This window comes from Eublepharis macularius, chromosome 5 (assembly GCF_028583425.1).
Source record: "Eublepharis macularius isolate TG4126 chromosome 5, MPM_Emac_v1.0, whole genome shotgun sequence".
NCBI lineage: Eukaryota > Metazoa > Chordata > Lepidosauria > Squamata > Eublepharidae > Eublepharis > Eublepharis macularius.
This window is the reverse complement of record NC_072794.1, coordinates 39,003,813-39,018,747: the sequence shown is the minus strand read 5'-3', so window position 1 is coordinate 39,018,747 and position 14,935 is coordinate 39,003,813.

Here is a 14,935-nt window from a genome sequence, read left to right as displayed (position 1 = left end):
GGTTCCATTTTACACTTACAAACAAATGCTTTAATTACAACCTGACTGCAAACTCAGATGCAGGCACCTGTGCTCTGTAAGTGTTCATGCGGGGCTGTCTCATGTATGAACTGACTCAATCTCCTGGAAAGCATCAAGCATGCAAATTAAAAAAAATTGCACAGTGTAACTGGAAGGACTGGAGTACTGCACAGGGAATTAACCTTAAGTCATGACCCTCCATAGACTTGCTTTTGGAATAAGGAAAGAGCTAGGATGTTTTGATTGGTTAAAAGAATATTATAAACCACAAAAGGTGATGTTGCTCGAGGCAATGGATGCAATTCTCAGATGAATTGTGGTTTAGACAATTATCACTACCTTCATACAAGGCTCTAATGGCTATTTCACAAGCATTGATTTCTGCTTTTGCTTAGCAACTCCCTCCTTTCCCAGTACTGTGGGAAGTAATTAGGATGTGGCTCTAGTGATTGAGGCTAAAGTCACAGGATGAGTTTTTCTCACAAGTGTTAGAGATGATAGGATAGACTCAACCAGTGGTATGATGTCTTCCAGTGTTCATGTCCGATAAACAAGTTTTAGAGGTTTTTATAATGTGGCATTGCACAAAAAAGTGTGTGTGCACACTCTGACTGATAATGGTGCTATCTTGCTGTCTTTAACTCTCTTACACACTTCAGCATTAATGAGCAGACCATATATTACCTTACACACAGCTATTTCAAGTGAAAAAAACCTGCCATAATTTGGAGGAGGTGTTGATCCACTGAACAGGAATTACAATTATCCAGCATTCCTTTTGTTGTGTCCTCACTAGTACACACCTGGCAAGCTAATGTGCATGCCACCTGGGAATGTTGCTCTTTGTATCAAATTAAATCATAGCCTGTTACCTGAATTGGTCTCCTTGCAAATAAATAGAATTTGGGGCGGTGGGGGGGGGGATTAGGAAGCAAAGAAGACAACTATGCGAGAGACCCGTAACCGCAGGATCACCAATAATTTACAGAGTCTTTTCCCAAGCCCGTGTTCTTAATTAAAGGGTAATTTTTATTCAAGGGACAAATGCATACACAAACACACAAGAGGTCTAAGGAAAGCAGTGGTGAAGGTGGGATAGATTTGAAGGTTTACAAGGTGATAATTACCTATTCAGAGAGCAGGGGAGTCCGCAGAGGGAGAGTTTCAAATGCCAGCGTTCTTGGCCAAGGGAGCAAGAGGCTTAGGGCAAACCGCAAGGGAACAGTGCTTTGGATCTGATAAGCGTGTACAATTTGAATGGGGCCAGGGACAAAGACGCCAATTGTCAGTTCCTGGGATTGTCAAAAGGTTTTATTGCCTTGATTGGTAGCTGCCAGGGCATGTGAAAGCAAATGCAAAATTTGTTCTAGCGCTGCACAAAGGGGTACTTTGTTAATGAAGTCCACCGGAGCTAAGTTGAATTTAGTTGGGGGAATGTAGTTTCCCAGGAACACTGTAAATACTTATGAAAGTAATTTGATTAGCTCCTCAATCAAGGAGAGGAGATCTCATCACGGGAGGAGGGAAAGGAATGTGTTAAGTGGGGGTGACTGTGAGAACTTTGTTGCACTGGATTCCTTAAGGGCTGGAGGGACTGCAAATCCAATCACCTCTAATCACTCCACAGTCCTATGTGGCATTCCATTCATGCCTGGGTCTCCCAGCAGGAACTCAGCAACTGTTAGCTGGAGGTCCTCTGGCTGCAATACAAACTGCCATTTTAAATCCAGAAGCCTGGTGCCATTTCATATCACAGGCAGCCATGTTAAAATGGCTATTAAAGATGGCAGAGGCCGGGCCAACTGCTTACAAGTCCCCATGGGAGCAAAAAGACTGGACTAGGTGGTGTGTCACCTCCGGAGGTATTGACAGAACCCTCTGACACAATGGGAAGTGGATTGTCCAGCACTGGAAATTGTCATCATTAGGTGCCACTAACCCAACAAGAGGCACCAGCTTAAGATAGGTACCTAGAAGCTGTGGGATGGTCAAGAAGAGGAAGCAGGGCCAAGAAAATTCCCAGGCAGCAGCTCAGATGGGATAGAGCCCTCTTTATATTTTCTCCTACTATAGCTAAAGAGGAGGCTAGTTAAGTGGCATAAATAAATGTTATACTGTATGGAAATTTTCCACTGTATGGAAACTATTTGAAAGCAGTACAGGGTCCAGAGACATGGAGTGGAGAGGTGTGACACAACCCTTGCTCTCCAAAGGAAGCACATATACAACCTATGATTAGGTAAACATGCACTTATTCTCAGAGACGGAGTTCTCCGTTATTCATGTTGGAGAACTATAGATGCAAACATCAGAAAATGACTGCATGTTTTGCCAGTCTAGCCTAGGGTTAAATAAAATCTCTATAGAAGCAGCCTCCTGCAGACAAATATTTAGCTGCATTAAAAACGCACATCAAAAAATCCTTCTCTTTCTTCTTCTGCATTAGAAAATTGCAGGGGAGGGTGCTACTTGCCTGCATTCCCCAGGTCCCGGTGAGGGTTGTTTAATCTGGTGAAATTTACCCACAGACACTGAGTTCTGCATACAGGTAGCATAGGCTCAAGGCCAAAGCTGCAACTTAAAATTTAGTAGCAGCTTAATTGTTTGTTTGTTTTCCCAACCTGCAACTTTATTACCGTGTTCCAATAAATTGGATTTACCTGTGCTTGAATTTTAACAACTCACAATGTGTTTTCCTTAGCAACTCATAAGGCTGCTTGTGTTATGAGCCAGGAAAAAAAAAAGAAAAGCTCAGCTTCCAGGATATTAAATGAATAACTAAGTTTGAAAATAATAAAATGTAAGTACTTTGTTGAATAGAATTCCTACAGGGTTTAATAGTTCCTCTATAAAAAATTTAGCAGTGCACTGGGAAAGGCACCAACATTGTGTTCCTTATTTTTTCAATCATAATTAAATCTTTAATAATGCATTAGGAAACTACCAGTCATTGACTTGTCCAATAGCCTAAAGCAGACAAATGTGGAGTTGGGCAAATCTGTTCTGAAATTAGATACCTCTGCAAAACCCAAGGCTTTAATTCAACATGCTTAGCTGGGAATAAATTCCACTTCATACTGGGTTTCTCATAAGTAAAGGCTGGATCACATACTTTTCTGTTCAGCACTTGTGAACGTGAAATCAGGTGATGACTCCCATGTGTGAATGGACCATCATACCACAAAGGAAACTTTTATATCATCTCAAATAGTGCAATACACAGTGCTTGACAACAAAGACACTACATGCACTCAGCTGCAACTGATCGAGTGTAGAAAAATCTGCATGCATGTGTAGACTGGACAAAGTGTCTTAGGCCCTGATGCGGAGAAGTTCTCCCCCAAAACTATGATCATTTCATATCACATTGTGGAAATTCCTCCTGTAACCTTGATGAAAGGGTTCCATCAGGGCTGGCAACAAATGAAAGGCGCAGGTTGGCAGGAAGGTTACATGCAACTGACACCACAGCATGAGCAACATGCTGCTTTGACTTCGGAGCTGTGCTGCTGGCTGCAGTTCTAAAGCTTGGCCATCTGTTGTGGTGTTGTTGCAGCACAGCAGCAGCTAGACTAGCATTTCCTCTGCCTTCAGACCACCATGATGCTGCAGGGAGTAATGTGGGGCCTGGAGTTCTCCCACAATTACAACTGTTTTCCAAAAATATCAACTAGAGAACATAGCAGCTTTGGTGGGAGGAGTCTGTGGCATTATATCCCTGCAGAGCTTTTCCCCTCTCCAAACTCTGCCTTCTCCAGGCAACACCCCCAGATCTCCAAGAATCTTCCTATCCAGAGCTGGTAAACCTAGAATAAGGCCAAAGTCTCCAGTCTGAAAGCCATCGAACCTTATATATCCTGAATATCTACCTTTTCTACATTTGGAAATAAGCCAACTTTAATCTAGATGCTTGGCACGAACCATCTCCCACACACCACTTGAAGCTGCAAAGAATAAAGAAAAGAGATAACAGTTTCATAAATAGGAAAATGATGGTGTTCATAGTGTTGTGAGAGTGCTGCTGACCAAATACTGTGAATGCAATGGCTTTGTACTAACCTTTTGTGAGTCATCTACTGTGAAAAAAGAACATTAGTACTTCTTCAAGGGGAGGGATGATTCCTTAGTGGGTATTAATTGTTAAGAGACTGTCTACCAGTAGCTTTTCTGGTCCATCCCTGTTTGAGGAAGGTAATCTTTCAGTTGAGGAGAGGGGAGTAAGGCACATATGTGTGAGAGGAGGAACAACCAATGTGGAGTCCACATTTAGAGAGAAAGAGAAAGCTGTTTTTGGTGGCTGGAGATGCAGGGTCTCATGGGATCTGATGTGACATAGTAGACCTACAACTCTGTAGAAATGCCCCCTTTGTCACCAGCAAAGTTCTACTTTTATATTTGTTAAAAAAAAAAAAAACAATTACAAAAATGCTATGGGCGCTCTCTCACCCACTGGGATCCATACTTAAAAGTGCAGACCCTGGAGCCTTCTCACAAGGAAAGTTGGAAGCACATTCTATACCATCCAACAAACAAAATACTGATGGCTCCAGTTCTAAGTAAGAAAAAAATTATATAAAGCCATTTCTGTGATTTATGTGCATCAATCCATTTTAAGGATCCAAGTGGGAGTAGAAGAGTAGCAGATAAATTAGGAACTTGAGGGAAGGTGGGATTAAGGACAAAGGAGGATAGAGGGAAATCCTTACCCAAGGTCTAAGGTCGTGGGGGATTGTGCGTGCTGAACAGTTAGCATGGTCAGACAGGAAGCTTTGAAAGTAAGGATTTGCGCAGATCTAATCTAGCACTCCAATTTTGGGATTATGGATCACTAATAATGGTTACTTGTGGTGGAGAAGAAAAGTCCATAGTCATTAATTATTCCATAAATAGTTTTTTCAGCTAATCTCAGAAGTACCTGCCAAATGAATGGGGGCAAGCAGAGGGTGGCAATTTCTAGGTAACACCAAGGTGTAATCTAGAGGATTAGGGATAGAACTAAAATAGAAATTAAAATTGGGTTTTGGTTCTCTGCTTTTCACTGTTAATTTTGTAGTTTCATTTGTACTGTGAATATACATTACATGAGTATTTGCCAAGTGCCTTCTTATGGCGGGCAAATTCCTGGCAGTTTATGGCTCTACCACCAATCATCGAATGATTGGTGGGAGGAGGCAGGCTGGGGAAATAAAAATATATGAGATTGTGTCCCTGGTTGATTATGTCACTTCTTGTGTGCCCCAGAAGTGACAGTGCTTTTCCAAGGCCAATTTTTTAACACTCAAGTCCCAAACAGCATTTTTACTATGTTTGGTCCCAAGCATGAAAGAAAGCCTGGGTGCAACACTGTTGCTTGTGATCACATGTGTTGGTACATTCCTTCCATCCCTCACTTTACAATATATAGTATTCATATCAAAATGATTGTGTGGGCATACACAGTGATTTATTGATGCATAAGCAACACTTTTTCCCAATGTTAAATTTTAAAGAAAAAGAAAATGGAAAAAAAGTAAGGAATAGAAGGTTCAGTTTACATAAAGGAGATAAGAAACCAGCCCATAATGTTTTGAATCATAAAAATAGGGATGGGAAATTTGAAATCATCCTCAAGTCAAGATATCAAGGCACTGACTTCAGGAATCCTACTATTAAACTATTTATGGTTTATGGTTCCTAGAAGAATTTGGTCTCCTTGTCTTAGCACAGCCTGGCTCATTTATTATCATTTTTTTAAAAATCCATTGTCAGCTTTTACATCTCCACATAAGATTTTTTTTCTTTTTTGCCAGATACTGTATATACACAGCTATTCTATAACACAAACTGCTATAACTTGCTACACAATTATTCATTTTAAAAGGTCTATTAATCATTATAGTTTGTCATTTGGAGTGTATTGCAAGCCTCTATTCATTTTTCAGGTTACTTTTTCCTTTGTCAAATATGCATTAAGAATGTTTCACTGTCGTGCAGGCTTGCTACAAAGGCAGCACAATCTTTTCTGTTGTTTATTTATCAGACTTAATGTAATGGGATCCCTTGACAAGTACATAGATGAAGAAGTAAGAGCCCATTTCAGAATACTAAAATCAGGCTCACCAAATGGGACTCGGGGAATCTTTACTTTTTTAAAAAAAAATCTTGCAATCTGGTAATTTAAACAACATTTTGGACAAACTTTTGTGCATAAAACGTTTAGGCCTGTGCCAGGAATACCAAAGAGACTGCCTCTAATTCTGAATTACACCATGATCTTGAAAACTGAAGGGAGTGTAATGATTTGCTGTTTTTTATATAACCTTTGACTTTGGGCCTTCAATGCAGTTCGTCCTTAAGTTACCTTAAATTTATACCTCAGGAGGAGGGCTCTGGTCACAACCAACACTCTTTTTATTTCTACTCACACAGAGCTTCAGGTGTTCTCTACTTTACCTCAAGAACACTTTCCCTTTTGTGTTTGTGTGAATTATATATGGCTGAATCCCTGACTTCCTCAAAAGGTTACTACCAAAGGCTTTTGCCTTAAACCTCCTCTGTTTAACTAGTAATATAGTAGTGTTTTATACATGGTATTTTGATAGAACAGTCAGCAGGGTGGTTGTGAGGAAAAAGGAGACCTTTCTCACTTAGACAAAAGTAGAATTTATATATAACAACATAAGCATGATGGTTGCAGAGTTTTAATAAGTATATTTGATTCAGAATAGTTCTTAAGATTGGTGGTTTCAAAATAATTATATCTTCTTAAAGTATATTCACAGACTCACAAAATAATTTTCCATAGATCTTCACTAACAGACTAAACTCTATCATTATCCATGCAGACAGATTCATTCAGGCCTTATCACACAGCTTCCTTGAATTAGACAGAATAATTTCTCTCAGATATACATAAACTGACCCTGTTTGCCTGACTTACTGTGCGATCCTAAGAAGAGTTACTTCCGTCTAAGCCCATTGATTGATTTCAATGGGCTTAGATGGGAGTACCTCTTTTTAGGATTGCAATATTAGACTCTGAGTCTTCCACACAGTTTGTTTAATTTAGCTACAATCATTTCTTTGAGACACCCAAAGACTGACTGAGAACTGCAGTTTATTCTGCCCCCAACAGTACAACTACTGTCCAATCAGATTACACTCCTTTCACCCACCAGCCTCCTCCTTCTTTCCTCAGAGTACTGCATTTAAACTCACAGTAAAAATTATTTAAAAACCCACATTAGCAAGCATAAATAAAACATTCAAACTTAATTACATGCAAAATATAACAAGGAGTATTTCTTTTAATGTACACCCTCTACTAGAGGTGGGCATGAACCACAAAAAAAATGAACCATGAGGTTTGTGGTCCGTGGGTTTTCACAAACCAGGAACCATGAACTGGTACAGAACTGGGCCCAGTTATGAACCAGTTCATGGTTCGTGGGGTTTAAATGCCCCTTTATGGCCACTTAGCAGTGGCAGAAAAAGGGGCATTTGACAGTTTAAAGGGCCCTTTCCTGACTTGCAAGTGACAGGTCCCTTTAAACTAGCAGCTGGCGGTGGCACGGGGGGATCCCCCCTACCGCCTGCCAGCTGATAGTTTAAAGGGTCCTGCCGCTTGCAAGGCAGAGCCCTTTAAACTACCTGAACCCCAGCCCCCAGCCCCAGCCCCACACTTATCTTGGCCTGCGGGCCCACAGCGTCCTCCTTCTCCTCCCATAAGGGGTGGGAAGGCCGTGTTCAGCCTCTTCCGCCACTGCAGGGGCTCGCAAGGCTGCGGAAGAGGCCGAAATGGCCTTGCCACCGCTCAAATGGCAGCTGCCCACAGAGCAGTGGAGGAGGCTGAAAACGGCCTTGCCCCCCCTCAAATGGCCGCGGCGGCCATTTGTAGGGGCAGGGAGGCCATTTTCGGCCTTCTCCGCCACCCTGTGGGCTGAAATTTGACTAAGATATTTAATAGTTATTTTACAGAATATTATTATTTAGAAATGGATTTAATGCATGTATGCTAAATTATAGCCAATTTGAAAGGAAGCTGTTTCCCTCCCCCCCTTTGTCTTCTCCTTGTGTTTTATCTTCTTATTGATTATTTGTTGTTGTGTACAATATAAAATAATAAAAATAAAAAGGAAGTTACACACATTTGACCATGTTACTTGAATGTGAATCCCATTACAGTAACCGTAGAATTTCATTTCCAAATAGATGTGCTTCCACATCTAACCATTCATAAGTAATTCACTATAAAAAGATGGTCTTATTAAGAATGTGTCCATAATGATATTCTTCTCCAGTATTCCATTATGATAATAAGAATTCTGCTTGGGAACTCCTGGATGTAGCTAGAAAAATGATTCCAATATTTGCTCATATTTATGGTTGTTTTTTCATACCTTCCAGAGAGAGTGTGTGTCCAAGCTATGCTTTTGCTAGGAGTTTTCTTTATATTTTATTTATATAAATTTCCATCTACCACCTGGCTCACTCTGTGTATTCATACTGATGCTTGGTTTGCCCTATTTTTTCCCCCTTAGCCATAACATATGCAACCAATAACCACAAGGAGCAACATACAAAAACTTCATTAAAAAAAATTCTTTAATTCAGATTTCAAACTAGTACTCAGCCAAGTGACATTTGAATAAAAAGCAAAATATACAACTATTAGACTCTTTACCAAATTCTGTTATTTGCACAGATTGTATGTAACATTACAATAATTTTGGTGTTATGTTTTCACAGCATGCATACTGGTAATTTTGAAGCATATGTATTTTTTTAGTTGTGTAGTGGTGGACACCCCTAGGTCTTCTAGGTTGACAAATACCTACTGGAAATTACATTTCAGGAATATCAATGCACCAGAGTTAAGAAGCTTTACTTCTTAGTCCAGATCTGTGCTACCTATTTAACAGACCAATCCTATGCCAGTTCAGTCAGAACTAAATTGCATGGAGTTCAGTGGAGCTTAATCCCATGTAACTTTGCAAATGAGTTGAGCCTTAGTCAATTTTAAATTTATTTACCACTCAGAGTGTCAGGATGGCAGTGCTGACTAGTTGATAATGGCCGGGGATGAGATCCAGAGCCAACCATGGAATGTGATTCCATGATAGAGTACCTGCTTTGCATGCTCCCCTGCATCTCTAGCCAACGGATCAGGTTCTGTGTCAGGGATCCGGAATGTGTTTAATATGTCATGCTTAGAATTGCTTATGCTCTGTTTCGACATCGTTTCAAGATTTCTGCTGGTTTTCAGATCTCTGCAAATTGCATACGCCTAACCTATTGCATTGTTTATTGAATGTTCCTGCTGGTGGTTGTATAGATTTACACTGAGTGATCCACCTTGAGTCTCGATGATAAAAGTGGACTATGAATAGCATAAGTAAATAAATAATATAAATAAAATACCATAGAACAGGAGATGGTTTCTACTCAAGGCCCCTGTCAGAAGAACCCAGAAGTAGCAAGTGGTTTTCAGTGGACAGTATCTTCAACACAGAAGAGTGGCTACTATTCATCCTCTGCAGCTCCCAAGTTGGGCTACAACTCAGACCTAACCCTGACAATTTCTATCAAGATGATCTTGGCTGAATTTCTAACTTCTTCATAAGACAATACCATGGTTCTTTGGGGAAAAGCAAAGATAGCTACTGTTAATGAGAACATAGTGAACTGCTCCTACCTTCTGAAATGGAGTTTATTCACAAATTCAGAACAATGGACCCCTTGGGGTTGAACAGAGGATTCTTATCTCACTACAGATGCTAATTTCTGCTCTAATTAGCTGTGTTGTACCTTTACATCCTGATGCCCTTCCTTGTAAAACTCCACCCAACTTTGGCTGGGATATAAAGGCTCATGGATATCTATTCTTACTTGTCTCTGAAGAAGGGAGCTCTCGCTGACTCTCAAAAGCTTACACCCTGAAAATCCAGTTGGTCTCTAAGGGGCCACTGGACAAAAGTACTGTTGTTCGACTACAGACCAATACGCTACACACCTAACTCTGCTCCTACCTAGAGTCCAATTCCTATATCTAGAATCCAAAAAATAATTTTTATTGTACATCAAATTTGCTCATAATCCTACAGAGTTGCTGCTGGAGGCAAGAAATCCCCTGCGCCCAGGCAGTGATTCCTGCAGCTGCTCAGCTGGCTGGCGGGGGGGGGGAAGAGGGGAAAACTGGGGAGGACTAAAAAGCAGCATGGGTCCTTGTTCTCATGTCAATGCAAATGGGCTGACACCACTTCCCATATGCACAGAAGAAATGGCATCACGTCACCTGAGGAAGCATTACTATTTGGACAAAAGCCAGAGTTTTGCCCAAATACCACAGCACTTCTGGCAGCCTCAGCAATATGATGATGTCATTTCTGGGAGTGATGTCAATGCATTGTTTGCTGACAAGGGCACCCATGACCTGGCAACCCTGTGATCTTAAGTATCATCTTTATTCCATTTCTGCATGCTGCATGCTTCAATTCCTTGACCTACCTCCAGGCATAATCTACAGACAATGCTAATATATTTCATTTTCTGTAATTTATATTGGGAACATACCAGTATGCAATAGCACTGGTACACGATGACATGGTAGAGGCAGGGCTTTTTTTCAAGGGGAACTCAGGGGAATAGAGTTCCAGCACCTCTTGAATAGCGCTTGAAAATAATATGATTTCAAAGAATCCCATGTGTTTCTTCCTCATTTTTCTCTTGAGAGTTCCGCCATCTCTTTTCCCAGAAAGAAAGAAAAAACCTGGGTAGAGGACTCAGGTAAATTAGATCAGCCATTCTGCAATTAATGTTGGGATTTACCTGCTGGTTATGTAAATTGCTACGGGAGAAAAAATCTGCCAATGTGATACAGAAGAACAAATTGATCTTATAGCTCAGTTTTTGCCAATGCACTATGTGTGATGTGAGAAAAGTAAGCAGAATGCTGCCCTTACAGGTGGTACCAGCCTATCTAACCCAGTCTGATGAGAGACTGAGATATATAGACTTTTGTCTATTTGGGAAGATCTCTTTCTCCATCTCTTCCTTTTCCCATTCTGCTCCTTTTTCTAAAACTACTTCTAGTTGCTCCATAGCTGCAATCTTTTGGTATGTAATTATGTCAACATGTAATCTACATATGTTTGTAGAGATTGCTTCATAATGGTCAGCCACAGGCCCTTAGGTTAATGATTTCCTATTCTTCCCCTCCATGGTCTCCCCCTTCATTAATCTTTGTTGTATGCAGGGCTTTTTGTCAGCTGAAACATGGGCCGTTTCCACATGGCTTACTTTGTTCCAGAAAACAGTGAAATCTTGCACGAAATTGCGCGTGAAGACACTGTTATCGCATCTTCTCACGCAATTACAGCATCTTCTCGTGTGAGATTTCGCTGTTTTCCGGAACAAGGTAAGCCATGTGGAAACGGCCATGGTGGAATGGTATTCTGGCACCTCTAGAAAATGGTCATATGGCCGGTGACCATAAACTTTAAAATTCCCCCCTTGCTCCAGCTGAATAGCACCAGTCAGTTGGAGCAAGGCGGGGGAATTTAGATCACCCTCCACACCCCCTTCCCCTAGCCTACTGGTGCCAGTCAACTGGACCTAGGGGGGAGTTTAAATCACCAGCGGTGCAGAGGGCAATTTAAACTCCCCATCTCTTGTGGGAGCACTCCCAAGGGTGGCTGCGCCCTGTGTGATGATGTAACTTCCTGGAAGTGATGTCATCATGCAGTCCCGGGAGTGTGGATATGCTTTATGCACATGCATGGGGTACCAGGGGCACCACCTCCTGCCAGGAGTTGCCCAGTGTGCTGCCAGCCCACTGAGTTCTACCACCTCTTTTCCCAGGAAAAAAAGCCCTGGTTGCATGAATGCCTCCACTTGCACCGTGCTAGTGGTGATAGGTTGGAGCCTGTGTGTGAGCCCCTTTCTCTCCGCCTCTCCTACAGCAGCATCACTCTGTGACAAAGCTCACCCATTCTTCTTACCTCACCCCTCAGCACTAGCAGCTGCTCTCAGTGCCATTGAATGAACTCAGAAGCCTTTCATTTGTTATGTTTTTGGTGCTCCTACATCATGTAGTGGGAGAACATGCTACCTCTGATCTCCCTGATACCTGAAATCAATATTTCGTGTGAAGAGGGCAATGCACATTTCCCAGCTTTAATATGCACAATCAGAAACCTAGTTTTGTCCCCAGTGTGTGGGCTGAAGTTTGAATATGAGTACATTACTCTTCCCACTCTCCTGGAACAAAAAGCAGGGCCACCAAAAGCACTATAGCGTTCTATCTAGGTACATTATGATACCACAACTTGGGGGAGATGTGTGTGTCAATTGGCTGACAGAATTTCTCATATAATTTCTTTGAAAATGGCTTTGACTTCCAGTTTAGAATTCTTTACCCTACAAGAAAGACACTCAGCAAAACTGAAAGATGGCAGTAGTATGTCCTTTTGGTTAAAAAAAAAGAGAGAGAGAGCTACACACATTAATTCAGAACATGAAGGGAAATGAGAGGCTGAACATAGACACATGAACAAGGTTAAAAAATGAACATCAGACTCTCAAGTCATTCACAGAGCAATTGCCTTGACTGAATTCTATCAGACAAAGAAACATAACACAGTGCTGTTGTGATAACAGCCATGTGCAGTAAAGCCCAGTGATAAAAGGAAAAGTCAGTGTATCCGTACTGAATGCAAGCATTGAGGACTCCCAAACCTTTCTCTTCCTCTGCTACTTGAAGCCAATGCTCTGCAGCTGGTGTCCATCTGTGCCTCTCAGAGCCAAGCTACAAGTGACACCTGACACAGGTTGGACACTTGTCAGCTTCCCTCAAGTTTTGGTGGGAAGTGTAGGCATCCTGGTCTTGCAGCTGTAATGGAGAGTCAAGCTGTAAAACCAGGATGCCTACATTTCCCATCAAAATTTGAGGTAAACTGACAAGTGTCCAACCCATGTAAGGCATCACTTGTAGTTCGGCTCTCATTTTCTGGCCAAAGCAGCCAGGTTTGCTATTGAGGAATTCAACAGGAGCTTGGAGTCTAAGAAGGAAGAGTCACTTACCATATTCAACCTAGCACATAAAGACTCATTTTCTACCCTATTCTCATCATCACCCTCCTCCACCCTTTCTTGATCTCTCCCCACAAAGGCTGGATGAATACAGGGGCCCAGACCCTAAACTCCATAAAGAGATTTTGAAGATACATCCACCAGCAATTCAGAAGCAAACACAAATCAGTCCTGCAGTCAAGCCAAGCTTAGGATCACTCTGCATTTTACTTCTTTTATTAGTTCTCCACTGAGCCAACCCATGCTCCATGCAGACACACAGATACAGGTCAGCCAGGGCTTTTTTTCAGCTGGAACACGGTGGAACGGAATTCCGGCACGTCTTGAAAATAGTCACATGGTGGGTGTCCCCGCCCCCTGATCTCCAGACAGAGGGGAGTTTAGATTGCCCCCTGTGCCACGGCATGGAGGGCAATCTAAACTCCCCTCTGTCTGGAGATCAGAGGGCGGGGCCACCCGCCATGTGACCATTTTCACAGAGGGCAATTTAAACTTAAAAAAACTCCCCGCTTGTTCCAGCTGACTCAAAGTGACGTCATTGTGCAGTCCTGAGTTCTACCACCTCTTTTCCCAGAAAAAAAGCTCTGATGTCAGGCCAAAAGATTGGCTTCTATTAAAAGAGAGAGAGAGTGCAAAGGGGAGGGAGAGCTCTTGCCTTTCTCCCAAGCCTTTTCCTCCATGCAAAAACAGTGTGGAGGGGAGACATTTCCCCATTTCTGCTGCTCTACATGAAGGTATTGTGTGCATGTGCAGAAGTAGAAAGAGTAAAACTCCCCTGCCCACTGTTTTGCACGGGGGGGGGGGGGAAGCTTCGGAGAAAGGCAGGAGCTCTCCTCTCCCACCCTCCAAGTGGCAGCTTTCCAAGACCATTTTCACTCTCATTTTTTAATAGAAGCCAATCCCCTGAGCTGACGTGTATCTGTGTGGAGCACAGTTTGGCTCTGTGAAGAATTAATAAAAGAATTAATATGCATTGCAGAGTGACCATTATTCCAACAAAAAGGAATTTTGCTATTCTATGGACACAACAGCATTTTTCTCTGGATAGTTTTGGCAACTGGCCAAATCACACCCATATTATGGTGATGTCCCTCCCACCGACAGGCTTAAAAATGATACATAAGTTAGTTTACCCCTCTGCTTCTGGCCCCTGGTGTAATTTCTCTCAGCCTTTAACATTCTATGTACCATGGAAACCTGGATGCTGGCATTTCCTTCCCACATCATTCTAGCTTTCCACACTCTATAACTAAAACAATTCCCCTTCTTCATCCAACAAGCTAATGGCCAGCACTGGGCTGTAGGGAGCTGAAATGCCACTCCCAGCACATATGAGTCCTGGGGTTGGATGAAGCACAGGACAGATAATACAAGAGAAAAGCAGAGTGCCTTGCAAACCAGGGGTTGAGCACAGAAATTCAGCCTGAAAGGGGTGGTGATGGTGAAACAAGCATAGTGGATGGCAAGTGTACAGGAAACTGTTGGAGAAAGCCTTCTTGTGCCAAAGGAAGGCTCCAAACCTGGCTGTGTGAAATAGTCAGGTAAAAGCCAATATGCATACATACCAAGAATCACACCATGCAAGTATCAAAGAATGCTCCTCCTCACATATGCCTTACTTCTCAAGCATAGTTTTTGTGTGAGTAAAATGGTACTCTCACATTATTATTCCTGTCAGATACAATGTGGAAAATTACAATGAATGTGAAGCCAACAGTGAGATTTTAATTTATTTCTTTTGGCTTCCAACTAAAGCTACACCCTAGCTGATTTGTAGATTATTCCAAAAACCTTCAGGAATTCACGGGGGTGGGGGGGGCAGATTTTAAGACAACATTGGAGGTCT